The 13338-nt window shown below is 46.4% G+C and overlaps 1 long non-coding RNA gene across 1 annotated transcript; it reads right to left on the bottom strand.

Moving 5' to 3' along the window:
* Window positions 1–2888: 2888 nt before the first annotated feature.
* On the bottom strand, window positions 2889–7979 carry LOC135901619 (uncharacterized). The gene is made up of 3 exons (XR_010564199.2): window positions 7600–7979; window positions 6618–6756; window positions 2889–5626 (listed from the first exon to the last, which is right to left on the bottom strand). It is a non-coding gene; the product is annotated as an uncharacterized lncRNA (long non-coding RNA).
* Window positions 7980–13338: the final 5359 nt, after the last annotated feature.

Below are 13338 nucleotides of genomic sequence, written 5' to 3'. Positions count from 1 at the left end.
CAAGTGATTGCCTTGCTGCCCGGCAGTGAAAACTGCAGCCCAATGGCGCGGCGTGTGGAAGAAAGACGTGTATAACGTCCGCCGTGATGCAGCCAGGTAAGCACACTCGTTGACGGAGCTTTTGCGCACCATATTCTAACAAACGTGTTAATCACAGAGGAACCAGAGGAGGCAGCCTGCCCGGACCGCGAGGGCGGGCGAGCGCCATCGGAGTCTGCCCGCCGTTCTTTGAGCCCGACGAAGAGGTGAACATCAGGCGCATGGGTTTCAATAGGTCAACGCCAAGTCGACGTGCTGTCGCGATTCGCTCAGTCACCGCCGTTATGGCTGATGTGTGGTCGCGCGCTAGTGTTGCCGCTCAGAAGATGGCCCGAGCTTGAGCGGAAATCGTCAAGCTATTTACTATCGCTTGCGTCAAGTAAGGTCGACATTTTTGTTTAATACCTTTCATCAGTATTTCAGTCTACTCATTCAAACATTAGGGGGGTTAATAGAGTTGATTTTCCGGTCGGAGCCGGCGAAATGTCTGAGGTTGTATTTAGTGTGACGAGCATCGAGTGATTATTACAGAGTTTGAAACGAACAAAAGAGTGTGGTCCGGATGATATCCCTACATCATTCCTTATAAATTGCTCGGGCATCTTTGTACTTCTGTCGCTTATTTCAAAATTTCTTAAATAACAGCGTTGTTCCTGGTGATTGGAAACTAGCGCGAGTGGTGCCAATTCATAAGAGTGGACAGAGGAACAGAGTTGAGAATTACGGACCAGTATCCTTAACTAGCATTTTATGTATGTAAGGTTATGGCACATGTGTATACCTGCATCATGTCTCATCTTGATAACAATAACCTTCTTCATCCTAGTCAGCATGGGTTTCGGCAGGGTTTTTCGTGTACGACACAATTGGTTGCATTCACTCATGAGCTAGTCTCAGCAGTCGACAAGAAACAAATTGTTGATTGTATATTTCTGTATTTCAAAAAAGCTTTTGACGTCGTTACGCATAGTCTACTGATCGCTAAACTTTGACTTTACAAATTGGTTGAGAAGGTTATCGCATGTATTGCCGAGTATCTTCGCTCAAGACAGATGTCTGTGGCTCTCAACGGATGTTCCTCTGAATACGTACCTGTGACTTCTGGGGTTCCCCAGAAGTCACATTCATGGCACCACTTCAGGCATTACATCATCATTTACAGCATGGTTTCCAAAAAGGATTTTCTTGCGAAACCTAACTACTAGAATTCACGTCAGACTTACGCTTTCATATGAACAGTAATAAACAAATTGACTGCATCTTTTTGGATTTCTCGAAAGCATTCGATCGTGTAGCCCATAGTCACCCGATATCAAAGCTCTCAGCAATTAAACTCAACTCACTAACCCTATCATGGATTCGCAATTTTCTTACTAATCGCGAACAGTTCACTGTTGTTGCTAACTTTTCCTCTGGCCTCTTTGACGTCACCTCTGGTGTACCTCAAGGCAGTTTACTTGGGCCTCTTCTCTTTTTAATTTACATTAACGACTTGCCGAACAATATATCATCTTCTGTACGATTATTATTTCACAGATTTGTTCACACAGTTGGCCTAACCTTATCAAACCTGAAAGAAGCATCCTCGACGTCACAACGACTGAACAATCAGTTCAGCTACACCCGAATTTATGGCAACACACAACGCTTTTAATTTTTCAACTTTGCCCCGTGCGGTCCGTTTATGGAACGCACTACCAGATACCATTGCATGCCAATCTAAACACACTGCATTTCGCAATCTGCTAAGCAATCAATATGCCGTTTCAATCGTCTAAACACGTCATGTCTTTTGTAATTTACTTGCATTTTTTTCTACAAGTTAAAGAATTTCAGCGCTCCCAATTTTTTTACAATACTTATTACTGTATAACATGTAAAAACGTTTACAATGTTATTATGCTATTATGTTGTTGTTTACCATTTATTGTTATTGCTCTACATATTGTATTTGCTAATGTATTAATTTTCCATGTTCTGTGTGCACTCCTTTCATTATGCTGATGTTTATTTCTTTCCCGATTCAATACTAATATGTTACCGTATTTCCCCCTTACACTATGCCTTCTTGAAGGCCTGTAAGGTACACGTAAATAAATAAATCTATATTTAGAATGTTTGCAGATGACTGTATATAAGGTCATCAACAGCGAATCTGACCAACAAGCACTACAATATGATTTGGATTTGATTGCCACATGGTGTGAAAAATGGAAAATGTCACTGAATGAGCAAAGGAGTGTCCACGTCACCTTTACCGGGAAGCGCTCATATGACAGCAATCGTAACACTATAAATAATGCTACTCTTGAACAGGTGTCAGAATATAAATACTTAGGTGTATTTTTTTCTGCTGATCTAAGGTGGAACAGACACGTTACTCATGTTAGGAACAAGGCTGTCGGAGCATTAGGTTTCTTGAAACGTATCTTTAGTAGCTTGCCACAGAAACTTAGGGAGCAACTGTATTTCACACATGTGCGCAGTACACTAGAGTATGCGTGTGTTTGCTGGGATCCATATACTACAGAACTTGTAGATAAACGAGAAAAAGTGCAGAACAGGGCAGTTCGGTTTGTCCTTGGCAATTATGACAGGATGCTTAGCATGACAGAAAGCAAAAAGACATTAAATTGGCATCTTCTCGAACACCGTCGCCGAAACCTCAGATTAAAATTTCTTCATAACATATACCACTCTAATGCGGGGATAGCCAGGTAATTGTATTTTCAGCCGCCCACATGTTTCTCAAAGGCGAGATCACAAATTAAAAATATGTGAGATTCCTTTTGACGCTCTATTGCATGAATTATGAAAAGTCATTTTTTCAGCTTTCATTATTGATTGAATGAGCAAACACGACTGTAATAATAAAGATAAAGCTTTGTGCCAAATATGGCACACCATGAAGATGGCTGAGCGCTCTTGCAGCCATGGGCGGAAAACAAACCTTCACGGACGGTGGTCTTTTTAGTGCGATGTGGGGAATGAAATGAAACAGTTGTTTGCTGCGTTCAGGCACAGATGAATGTTGCACTTCCTCTATCTTACCAACGACTTGTTTGTGCAAGGTGGCCGCTTACATCTTTGTTTCTTCTCGTCAAATTCTGGCCAGTGGCCGACTTGGTCAGATCGGTCGTCTTTGGGTGGCATTGCGGCCGCTGGTCCCTGTGCTTTTTTGACTTGAACCTGGAATTCGATGTCCTGACTAGAAGTCCTTCCTGGTCGCTAGTTGGGTAGGCACTTGTTATGCGAGGTAAGGCATTCTGCAATTTCTGCTTTTAAATGAGCCAGCGGTAGTACTTGTCTCCTCCTAAGCTGCTCCTGCACCCTCCTGTACAAGACCCATGCTGTTACTACCGATAAGTCTAGCATAGGCGTAAAAATTCGAAAGTGCCATTTCTTCGACCTCTGATATGTATGCAGTAAAGTCCAAACAGTGAGTGCAGCAGGTCAACACCACCCATGTGCCTGTTATGGACCTTTACTACGCTGGGGCAATCAATTTCGCGAAACACCTTGGCGGAGGTAAACCAGCGCTTAGTCTTTTGGACTAGATCTCTCCCAACAAAGCTCGGCAGAAATGTCACTGCGCGGTTATCGTATCAACGCACACACGATAACTCCACGTCATGTATCGCGTTTGTGAGTGCCTCTGAAGCACCACGTCCTTTACATTTCAGTTCCTTTTCGCTTTTCAGGCGGCTGTTTGGTAGACAATTCGCCCTTACCGTACCGATCGTCAAAATTCCATCTTGTGATAGAGTGACCTGCAACTTCGGGCTATTGAACAGATGGCAGCACGTTACCATATTTTGTATTTCAAGTTCATACTGTGCCAATATGGCACACACCGATTTCGGTTTCTCTGCTGTAGTTGCAGGCAAAATTGAGAAAACTAGTAACTGCCTTGAATTGACGAGACCAAAAAATATGCCAAAATAATTTTTCTATGCTTCTGCGGTCGAAATTTTCAGAGAAAAAAAAAACAATTGCTCGTGTTTGCCCCCTCCAAGTTTCACGTTGCATCCCAAAATCTACTTCACCTCTGCTTTGCGTATCGCTCAAGAGATGGCAGCACTTGCTCATAATAAGTGCGCATAACTATGAGATTTACTCTGATGGTATCACATTCTCAACTGGGAATCTCACACAAGCGAAAAAGAATGGTAACTGGTATGTGCCAAATATGGGACGCCATGCAATAGAAGGTTAAAAGCGACGCTTTCCGCTACTCTTTCTATGTTCGTACTATAAGAGATTGAAATACTCTACCACCTGACACTGTCTGTATTTGTTCAAATGATGATTTCTTCCATGCTTTATGAATGTAATTTTGAGTGTTCATTTATATGAGTTGTACCCTCCCTGCTGTAATGCCTGAATGGCGAAGCAGGTACCCAGTGAATAAAATAAAGAAATGTTTCATTGTCATGATTTTGTTTATATTGTGTTATAGCGTAGTTGCACCTTGTTAAGCAGCAATTACGAGCATTATGTGAAATCATGCGTGCAAGAAATGCAATGTTGAAGCAACTCTTGAGTTTAAACAAAGCAGTAGTAAGCATGAGTGTCTGCTATGTAAAGAAATCCTGCTCCAAAAAGTGCTTGGCATGTCTCGTTTGTTGCTATACGTTTCAATATGTGCTATACAGATTGCTTTGAACGACATTTCAGTTGCTGTGCAACTTGTGCTGTGCTTGTGTGTCACACATGAACAGACACCTTCAGCTTTGGAACAATGCATACTGCACAGTAAAATAGGCATCGCAAAGCAATATTCAACTATGCAAGATTGGTTGCCATTCACCTTGGAAATAACCTTTATTTAAAGAAAATTCCCTGGCAAGACAATATTCAAAAGCACAGTGAACAAAGCAAAGGAGTAACATAATGGCACATGGCTATTTGTCACTGCATGTGTATCTGTCATGCTCAACATAGACAAATCATGTGCTTTTCACTACCGCAGTATGCAGCATACTACGATTAGCCACATGTGAGCACACGCAATGTGTTATGTTGAAGTGCACGGCCTATTTACTTCATGAAAAGAAAAATAAAACATGTTCCACCAGCACATGTCTCCGCCTCATTTGCCAGCGAATGCGCCGGCGCACACTTTGCAGGTAGGCAATGCGCAAATTTCTGGGCAGCCGAAACACACCAACTATGGATTCGCGCACCGCACGGCCTCATTGAAACAAAGCTCGAGAAGGCTGTACAGGGTGCGCCTGCGGTGGCACCTGTACTTGAAGCGGCACTTGTGCCTGGGCTGGCCGCTGTGCGCTGTCGTCATGTGCACCGTCATCATCTGGGTCGTCTGGCAGAGGCACGCCTGCTGCAAGGCAGAGGTTATGCAGCGCTGCACAAGCTGCAACAATAGTGGCTGCTTTCTGAGGCGAGTAGTGGAGCACCCGATACATCTGCAGGCATCGGAAGCGGCTCTTGACGACTCCTATGTACCGCTCAACGGCATTTCGCATTGATGCGTGTGCCTCATTATAGCGCCCCTCTGCCGTGAGGCGATTTGGGTGACCAGGCACAGGAGTCATGATCCATGGCGCTAGCCGGTACCCAGAGTCCCCTGTAAAGTGTTGCATGTTAGTGAACGAAATGGATACATTAAGGCGCAATGCAAGAACACAGTCTACGCCAGGGCCCTTTTACAACAGGAGCGGGTCTTGGATTTATTGTTGCAATATCTATCAAACATTGACCTTCCCGGAAAGTTGTAAAGAAAGTTCAACTCATTTTAAAGAAAAGCCCTATTTCACCTGTTGTCTTGGCTGCAAATCTCTATCTCAGGTTAAGTTGGACATGTAATATTTATTTCATACTCGTGGTTTTCTGCTCCGTTCATCCCATTTGCCCCTCCCTAAATCTACATCTTCCACTAAAACTTATTAGCTCTTCTCTCTTCAGAAGTCTTATTTTATGAAACACTTCTAAGGTCTACTCTCGAATATGCTGCCAGTATCTGGGATCCTTGCTCTACCTTTCGTACCTCTTCTCATGAAGGTACCCAAAATCGAGCTACCCGTTTGATCCTTTCTAATCACTCCAGCACCACATGTTGCTGCAACTAAAAAAATCACACACATTGCGACACAAAGCAAAATAGCGCAACTTGCACCATTCTACAATATATACTACACCGATCACTAACGTCGATGCCGAAAGTTTCACGCACACGCTTATTCCTTTCTTCCAAGGACAGGGACCAGGTCCCCGAGTCCATTGTCACCAACCCTTTTCCACCATACTTGTAAACTGCAATTTCGACGTGTTCTGTAGAATTCCACCCCTGCCTGTAGCGCTCCACTTGGCATTCAGTGTATTGAAATTAATAAATAAACAGCATAACATGTCAGCTGTTGTATACATGCTGGTACAAATATCTGCCTTTTAAGAGAGACTTGTTTCTCTCGATAGTCGCTGCAGGTTCATTAGGTACCGCTGCATTCACAACACATTTCTAGCAAATCACGCTTTCTTAAAGTTTGCTAGGATGCAAAACTATTTGACTGTGTATGTTTTACATGTGGAAGAAGCACTGCTACTTCAGGTGCACTTACCAAGCAAGACTTCTCCATGAAGTAACAGGCCACGAGTGAGGCGGCGGCGAAATGTAGAATGCCTCCAGACGAATGAATCGTGGCACGATCCCGGAAACCGTGGGTCAATTTCCAGGATATTCAGCTTCGCGTCGCACACCTCATAAGGGAAAGCAAAGAGAAGGTGTCAGTGCCACTGCAACAAATATGTGGCACAACCTTTTGCTTACAACACTACTTGCCAAACAGTTACTGTTCAGTCAGTGAACACAATTACAGAAAAGGAGATATCAATATACGCACTAGGCAGTTGAACTAATGATCAGCATGATAACAGTGTCATCTTAACCTACAAATGCAATGTTGGCATGTGTTCACATGCTCATGTATGGCGTGCGGTAACAACACAATGCGCAAAATAATTCTTTTGGTTTCTTCCGTCCATATTGTATAAGATTCTGCTAAAGAGTGAACCTATGTTTTTTTTTTTTTTTTCAGACAAAGTGCCTATTACAAGCGAAAGAACGCGGAAACAGCATGTGCCGTATTGACAGCTAGAGCAAATGGGTGTCCACACATTCTCATTCTCCCTCACACCATTTTCATTGATGGGATGCTCCTTTTCGCGTTTACAGTCTGTTGGCCACAATGCTTTAGTTTTACGTCGAATAAGAATCACAAGGGCTCGTCTTCTGTTAGGATCGCTCGCAGACGAAGACTCCCTTCACTGCTACGGCGTCTATTCCGGTTTAAGTCGCGCGTAATGTGTTTACATTGTAGCATCGAAAAGGCTATTCAACTGTGATTGGAGAGCACTGAAAAAGTGCGGCCGTGTTCTATGCAAAGATCAAAGTCGTCATTACACATACAACACAAACGCTACTTTCTCTAATAGGAACGCAAGTATTGCCGGCAATTGATGAAAAATAACGAAACGAAGTTTTTTACAACGTGCACTCGCGCAAACACATATCGAAAATATTTGTCAATGAACAATACTCACGACCATGCAGTTGAGGGTGTAATACCCTTTACGGCTCCAGTACGATTCCGTTTCGCCGGGGCCGAGCTTCTTAGGGCGAACGATGGCTATCAGACTCCCGTCCACACATCCTAGAACTCCTGGAATTTTTCCACGGCTAAGAAAGCCTTCCTTGACGGCGGCTTTCTGTTGCGCCGTGGATGGGAATCTAACCCATCCTTTTTCCTTGCCCGCAACCGTAATGGCCTTGGCGACAGCTGTAATGATCCGGCTGACCGAAGGCTACGACAGTGCAATCGCTTCTTCATTCCCGACGCACTGTTGAAAGCTCCCGGTGGCAAAAAACCGCAGCGCGCACAGCACTTTCATCGTAGTGTCGACACCACGCAATCTTTGAGGTCCGAGATGACCTTCCAGCTCATCGCAAAGACGTCGCACTATGTCTTTAGAGAGACTAAAATGCCTTCGAAACTCTTCTTCGGCCATGCCGAACGCGTCGCGTCGTTGCCTCTCGTCGCGTCGTTGTCTTTCGGCACTCGCCAGCAGCACAACCAAGGGAGCCGCCATTGCCGTCTCTGTCTCGTCTCGTCTAGGTGCCGGCTCGTCAGCTGGCGCGAGATTAGCCGGCAGCCGCGGTTGCCCTAGCAACCCTCGACATCATGCTCGCCTCCGCGCGCGACTCTCAAACGAACCACTTCTCCGCGGTTCCGCTCCTAGCAGGGAACCGGTTCCTTTCCAGAAGATTGGCAACCTGTGTGACGTCATCAAAATTTGTCGTCCCGCCCACCAGGGATGACGACATCGAACCGCCGACCAATGGCAACAGCCGAAAGGAACCGGTTCCCAAAGGAACCGCTACAGAATACGGCCCCTGGTTTTCTGAGTTTGTCTGAGACATCCAGACCCAACTCTCTTGCAAGCTCCAGCAATTTCGGTTTGCGCAACGACTTCAAATCCATGGCTGCTCTGAATGCTGCTTTCTCTACTGCTTACTATTGTCTTGCCGCAACTAACCCGGCAGCAACGACAACCACAATTACCAGCTCTGTTTCTAACACTAACAAAAGCCTGGCAAAACTCAGAAGAAGAAAGTCCCGCACTCACCAAACCTCTCAGCCAAGAATTCAGCGCAGTCGTTCCGCTGCAGGCAACTAGTCATCACACAGGGCTCGTTGCACTGCTCCCGGATGGTCGTTGTGCTGCTCAGCATACAGTCAACCGCATATCTTCGCTGCTGGCCTCCGTTGTCGCGATCTCACCGCTGGCAACCAGATGTTTGATCCGCACCGATGGCACCGGCTGTTGGAATCTCAGCGCTGCCACCAGCTGTTGGAACCTCAGTGCTGACACCCGTTGTTGCAAATGGGTCGCAAGCCCCAAGGGTAGCGTTGGCCTGGCGGCCTGGGGCACACTGGAAGCATCCGAAGGTCCCAGCAAAGCATGAGGCGACTGCTAACAGAACAACTTGTTTATTCTAGCATCGCAAAGAGCGGGCGGTCAGGTCGACCAAAGTAGAGAGACGGGAGAGCACGTTACTCAACAGAAGAAATCGGAGCCTCTCTCCTGGCGTCCGGGGGCAGCTGCTCTTATACTCTTGGCGTCGCGGGCAAGAAGGAAGGTCACGAGATGACACCACGTGACAGCAGCGACGGACGGACTGAGAGACATGTTGGGACAAGGAGGTGACGCATCAGCCGGTGCCATCGGTGCGGTTCAAACAGTACAAATCAATGCCGACACGTCCAATGGCCGGGCAGGGGAATGTAAATGCTGCAGACCACCTGGCGACTGTGAGGCTGAAGATATGCGGCATTGGCAATTGGGGCAAGAGAGAACAAACTTTTGAACAAAGCCATACATCCCTTGCCAACAGTACTGCTGTTGAAGACGTCGGTAAGTTCTGATAACTCCCGAGTGTGCACACTGTGGGTCAGCATGAAAGGAGGCGCAGATTTCGGAACGCTGACTTCGAGTGAGACAGAGAGAATAAACTTTATTCAAGAACCCCGGTCCGGGTTCGCCCGCTTTGTTCTAGTAGCCTGCCAAGTTGAGCGTCGTGATGAGCTCGATCATGACACGTACGTAGTCGGAGGAGGAGTCCGCCAGTCACTCCTCAAGTGTCGTTGGTCTACGGGTGGGTGAGAGTTTGGCAAGGCTAGCCTGAATAGCGGGGCGGCTCCCCGGACAATCCCACAGAATGTGAGCATTATCCGGGAAGCCGCCACATGCCATGCAAGCAGGTTTACCAGGCAAACCTTGCATGTAGTGTTGGAAGTGTGGGGACAAGAAAGAGTGCGTCTGTGCACGCCTCCATAGTACCTCCTCTCTTCGCTTCGTGTGCGTGTCTGCTTGTGGATGCTTCATGGAGTTGTTTCGTAAATCGTCAAGTTTTTCGCGCCTTTCCGCCCGCGTGAAGGCATATTGCTCATTCAGACTCGGTGGGTCCGGCCACCACAGAGGAGGGCCCGGGAGATTCGCGCGGGATGTGGCATGTGCCACTTCGTTCCTTCTGATCCCTGTGTGACTAGGAATCCACTGAATCCGCACTCTAATGTTGGGGTGTGCGTTGAGGTGCGTTGTTAATGCTGAGTGTAGTGCCGCGGGAACGTTTCTGGCTGCGAGTGCCCTGCATGCAGCCTGGCTATCTGTTCGAATGAGCAGATTTCGTTCGTGTGGATTTGGCATGGTCGCGGCCTCCACGATAGCTGTAAGTTCCGCTTGATGTTGTGATGTAATATTGCATTGTAACCCCCATGATAAAGGTGTACAATCGGCTGCCACCCCTGTGCAGAAGGCTTGATTTTTGGAGAGGCGTCCGTGTATAAGAGCCAGTCCTCGGTGTCGTCCTTGAGGTGTGGTGCTCGACTTTTTCGTCTTTCTGGTTGTGTGTCTGCCCCCATATTTCGAGGTATTGGGTTGACGGTAATACGGTATAGCGTGTCCCACGGTGGATATTGTTGTTCCCTGTCTGGGCATTGTGGTATATCGTAGCCTAGATCACGCATAAGTGCCCGTCCCTGTCTAGATAGCTTCAGGCGACTAAATTGTGCCTCTTGGTGGAGTTGTTTCAGCTCATCCAATTTAGGCAGCACTGCCGTCTCATCGACTCGGTTGGATCTCGAATATGCAGGGGTGTCTAGAATAACTCTCGTTATCGGCTGGAGCATGGTTTCAAGATGTATGAAGAATAATTGCGTCGCAAAATAGGTCATCGCGAATCGAGAAATGGAAGAGTTTGACGACACAGCGCGCGAGTTGTAGGTTGTGTTGATGAATCGGATAGAAAGTCTTTAAGGGAAGCAATGCACTGGTCCTTGCGCTGCTCGGTAGCGATGATGCCAATTAATGTCAATGAATTAAATGGGACCCATGGACGAAATGGTTAATCAGCATACATACGATGCATGTTGAGGGTAGCTGCTGTGTTTCAGCTGGGGTGCAGTGATTACAAGATGTATACAATGTATTGGTATCATTCAGCAGTGGGGTTGGAAGCAAAATTGTCACTTCGTGTGTCTGCTGGTGTGCTGATGAGGTGTTGTGATTCACGGAACATCTTCAATGGATTCTGCCACAATTTTCGTCCTTCATATATACCTCGGCACATTCTCAAATTGGCCATTGCGTGACTGTGACTCTTCCGAACTTAGAAGGACGCCCAGCCAATATTTCCCTGAACTGTCACGTTAGTACTTGTTCCGTGTACACCTGACGCCAGTTACGAAACAGACAGTTTCATTAATTCCTGCTCTTGATTGAAGATATGATTTTAAGTATGAAGCGAAATATCTTAATATAGACCCTAGGACCACGACTGAAACCATAGATGACCACATACTTTATGAGTCCCCTGATCACTCCATGTTTCATACAGGTTACTCAAGTATTATTGCAAAACAAAAAGGCACGGACGTAAGAGAAGAAGGCACACCATTGCGCTTGGCGTGTCGTATTCTCTTACGTCCGTGTCTTTTTTGTTGCGCAATAATACTTGAGTAATGTATTACCAACTTGCCCGGAATGCTGCTCTCACTAAGTTCATGTAAGTATACGCGCGTTTTGTTTGTTTTGAGCTATGAAGATTTGCCTTCTATATTGGTAATGTCATCTCTCCTATGCATATATATATATATATATGGGACAGTGCTTTGCGCCACCATTTTGTTGTTATGATTTTGCCTAATGACCAACCTATTAAAGCAAAACGAAACACACACAAGGAATTCTCAGCATCAACCTTTCTGAACCCCTACTAGCAACTTTGTTTTTCTACGCCTCCGTTGTTTATGTTCTCCATACTTTTTTGTCACAAAACCTCCAATCGCCTTTTACTAACCTCTGTTGCAGACATGTTTACCACTGCTATCCCTGAAGCCAATGGCTTCAAGGAGGCCAGAGGAGCCTAAAGCGACAGCTGAGTAGATATCTTCCCATTCTAACAAAACATGTTTCATCGTGTCCCTACCTTTACAGCAGCAAGCACATGCTTCTTGTTCGTTGCCGTATACTGCTTTATAACTACGCGTTCTAAGACATCCTGATTTCGCTTTGAAAAGTAAAGACGTTCACTTTGAGCTGGTATAAATTGTTTTTTCCTGATTTCATTTTTTCTTCTTAAGTACGTACTCATGGCAAGTTTCTTTTCCATTACTGCCACCCATGCGACTGTCTCAGCTTCTCTTACTTTGCGTTTGACATTCTTTGTTGCAATGTTGCTCACCATACAGGCCGCATACTGTCAGGATTGGGGGCTCAATCCCATCGCTCGTAATCAGTTGTCAAGATTGGAGTCGGGCATGAATTAGAAGGTAGCCGGCCCATGCCGTCGTCCAACTTATACACGCTGAGGACGTTGTTGAAGGGAAAGACTGCTTCTCATCGAGAATGAGGAATATGGGTTTATTTACAGTATCTACATCAGGATGTTGCAGTTCATCAGTCTAGCATGACTGCGAGAGAAACTGCACCGAGCAGCCGCACAACAGCGGTTTATAAACACTCGGTCCTCCCTCAATCCCAAGGTGAGGGAAACGTTCGGCCAGGAGACGAGCCGCCTTTTTGCGAGAGAGATTACACACACACACACACACACACCCGCACAGGTTCACGGTCCCCCCCCCCTCCTATGGCAGCTGGCCTTCGCAGCTGTCGGACCTGACCTTCGCAGCACTCGGAGCCGGTTGTCAATTGTCTTGCGCCTTGAACGGCGCGTGGAAAGGGGTCTCCATAGACGTTCCCGCGGCAACTCCTCCGCTCATAGCAGATCAGGTCCGAGGTGGCGGGTTCAGGCACAAAGCCTGCTTCGTCGAACTCGGCTCCAGCGACGGGGAGTCGAGGACGCACGTATTGCTCTCCACACACAGTTTACTTAGTGACGCTGTGGCTAGAGGTTTGCGGTGGCGTTCCAAGAAAAGTTTGCCGCCGCTGTCGCGACTGGCTGGCAAAACTTGCACGTTGGCATCTCGACAAGCCATTCCTAACAGCTAAAGCTTGCATGTCAGCGGGCCGTTCTTAAAAATACATTCTGGTAAGCTTCCTAGTTCTTTTCCTCCACTGTGAGTCAATGTTTTTCCTGTGCAAATACCTTAAGAATCTCGCAACCCATTTCCTTAATTTCATATTCCTCAGTAGTTCTTCAACATCAACAATACTCTGCGCTTCTCTCACTACAAATCTTCTCCATCGCATATCAGCCTGCGCAGCTTCATTTGCAGTTTTGCCGTGAGCGCCCAATGCGTGGCATCCCACTGACCTTTGGTT

Source organism: Dermacentor albipictus, chromosome 1 (assembly GCF_038994185.2).
Source record: "Dermacentor albipictus isolate Rhodes 1998 colony chromosome 1, USDA_Dalb.pri_finalv2, whole genome shotgun sequence".
Lineage (NCBI taxonomy): Eukaryota > Metazoa > Arthropoda > Arachnida > Ixodida > Ixodidae > Dermacentor > Dermacentor albipictus.
Note: the sequence above shows the minus strand (reverse complement) of the source record. Positions and strands in the feature narration are given on the sequence as shown.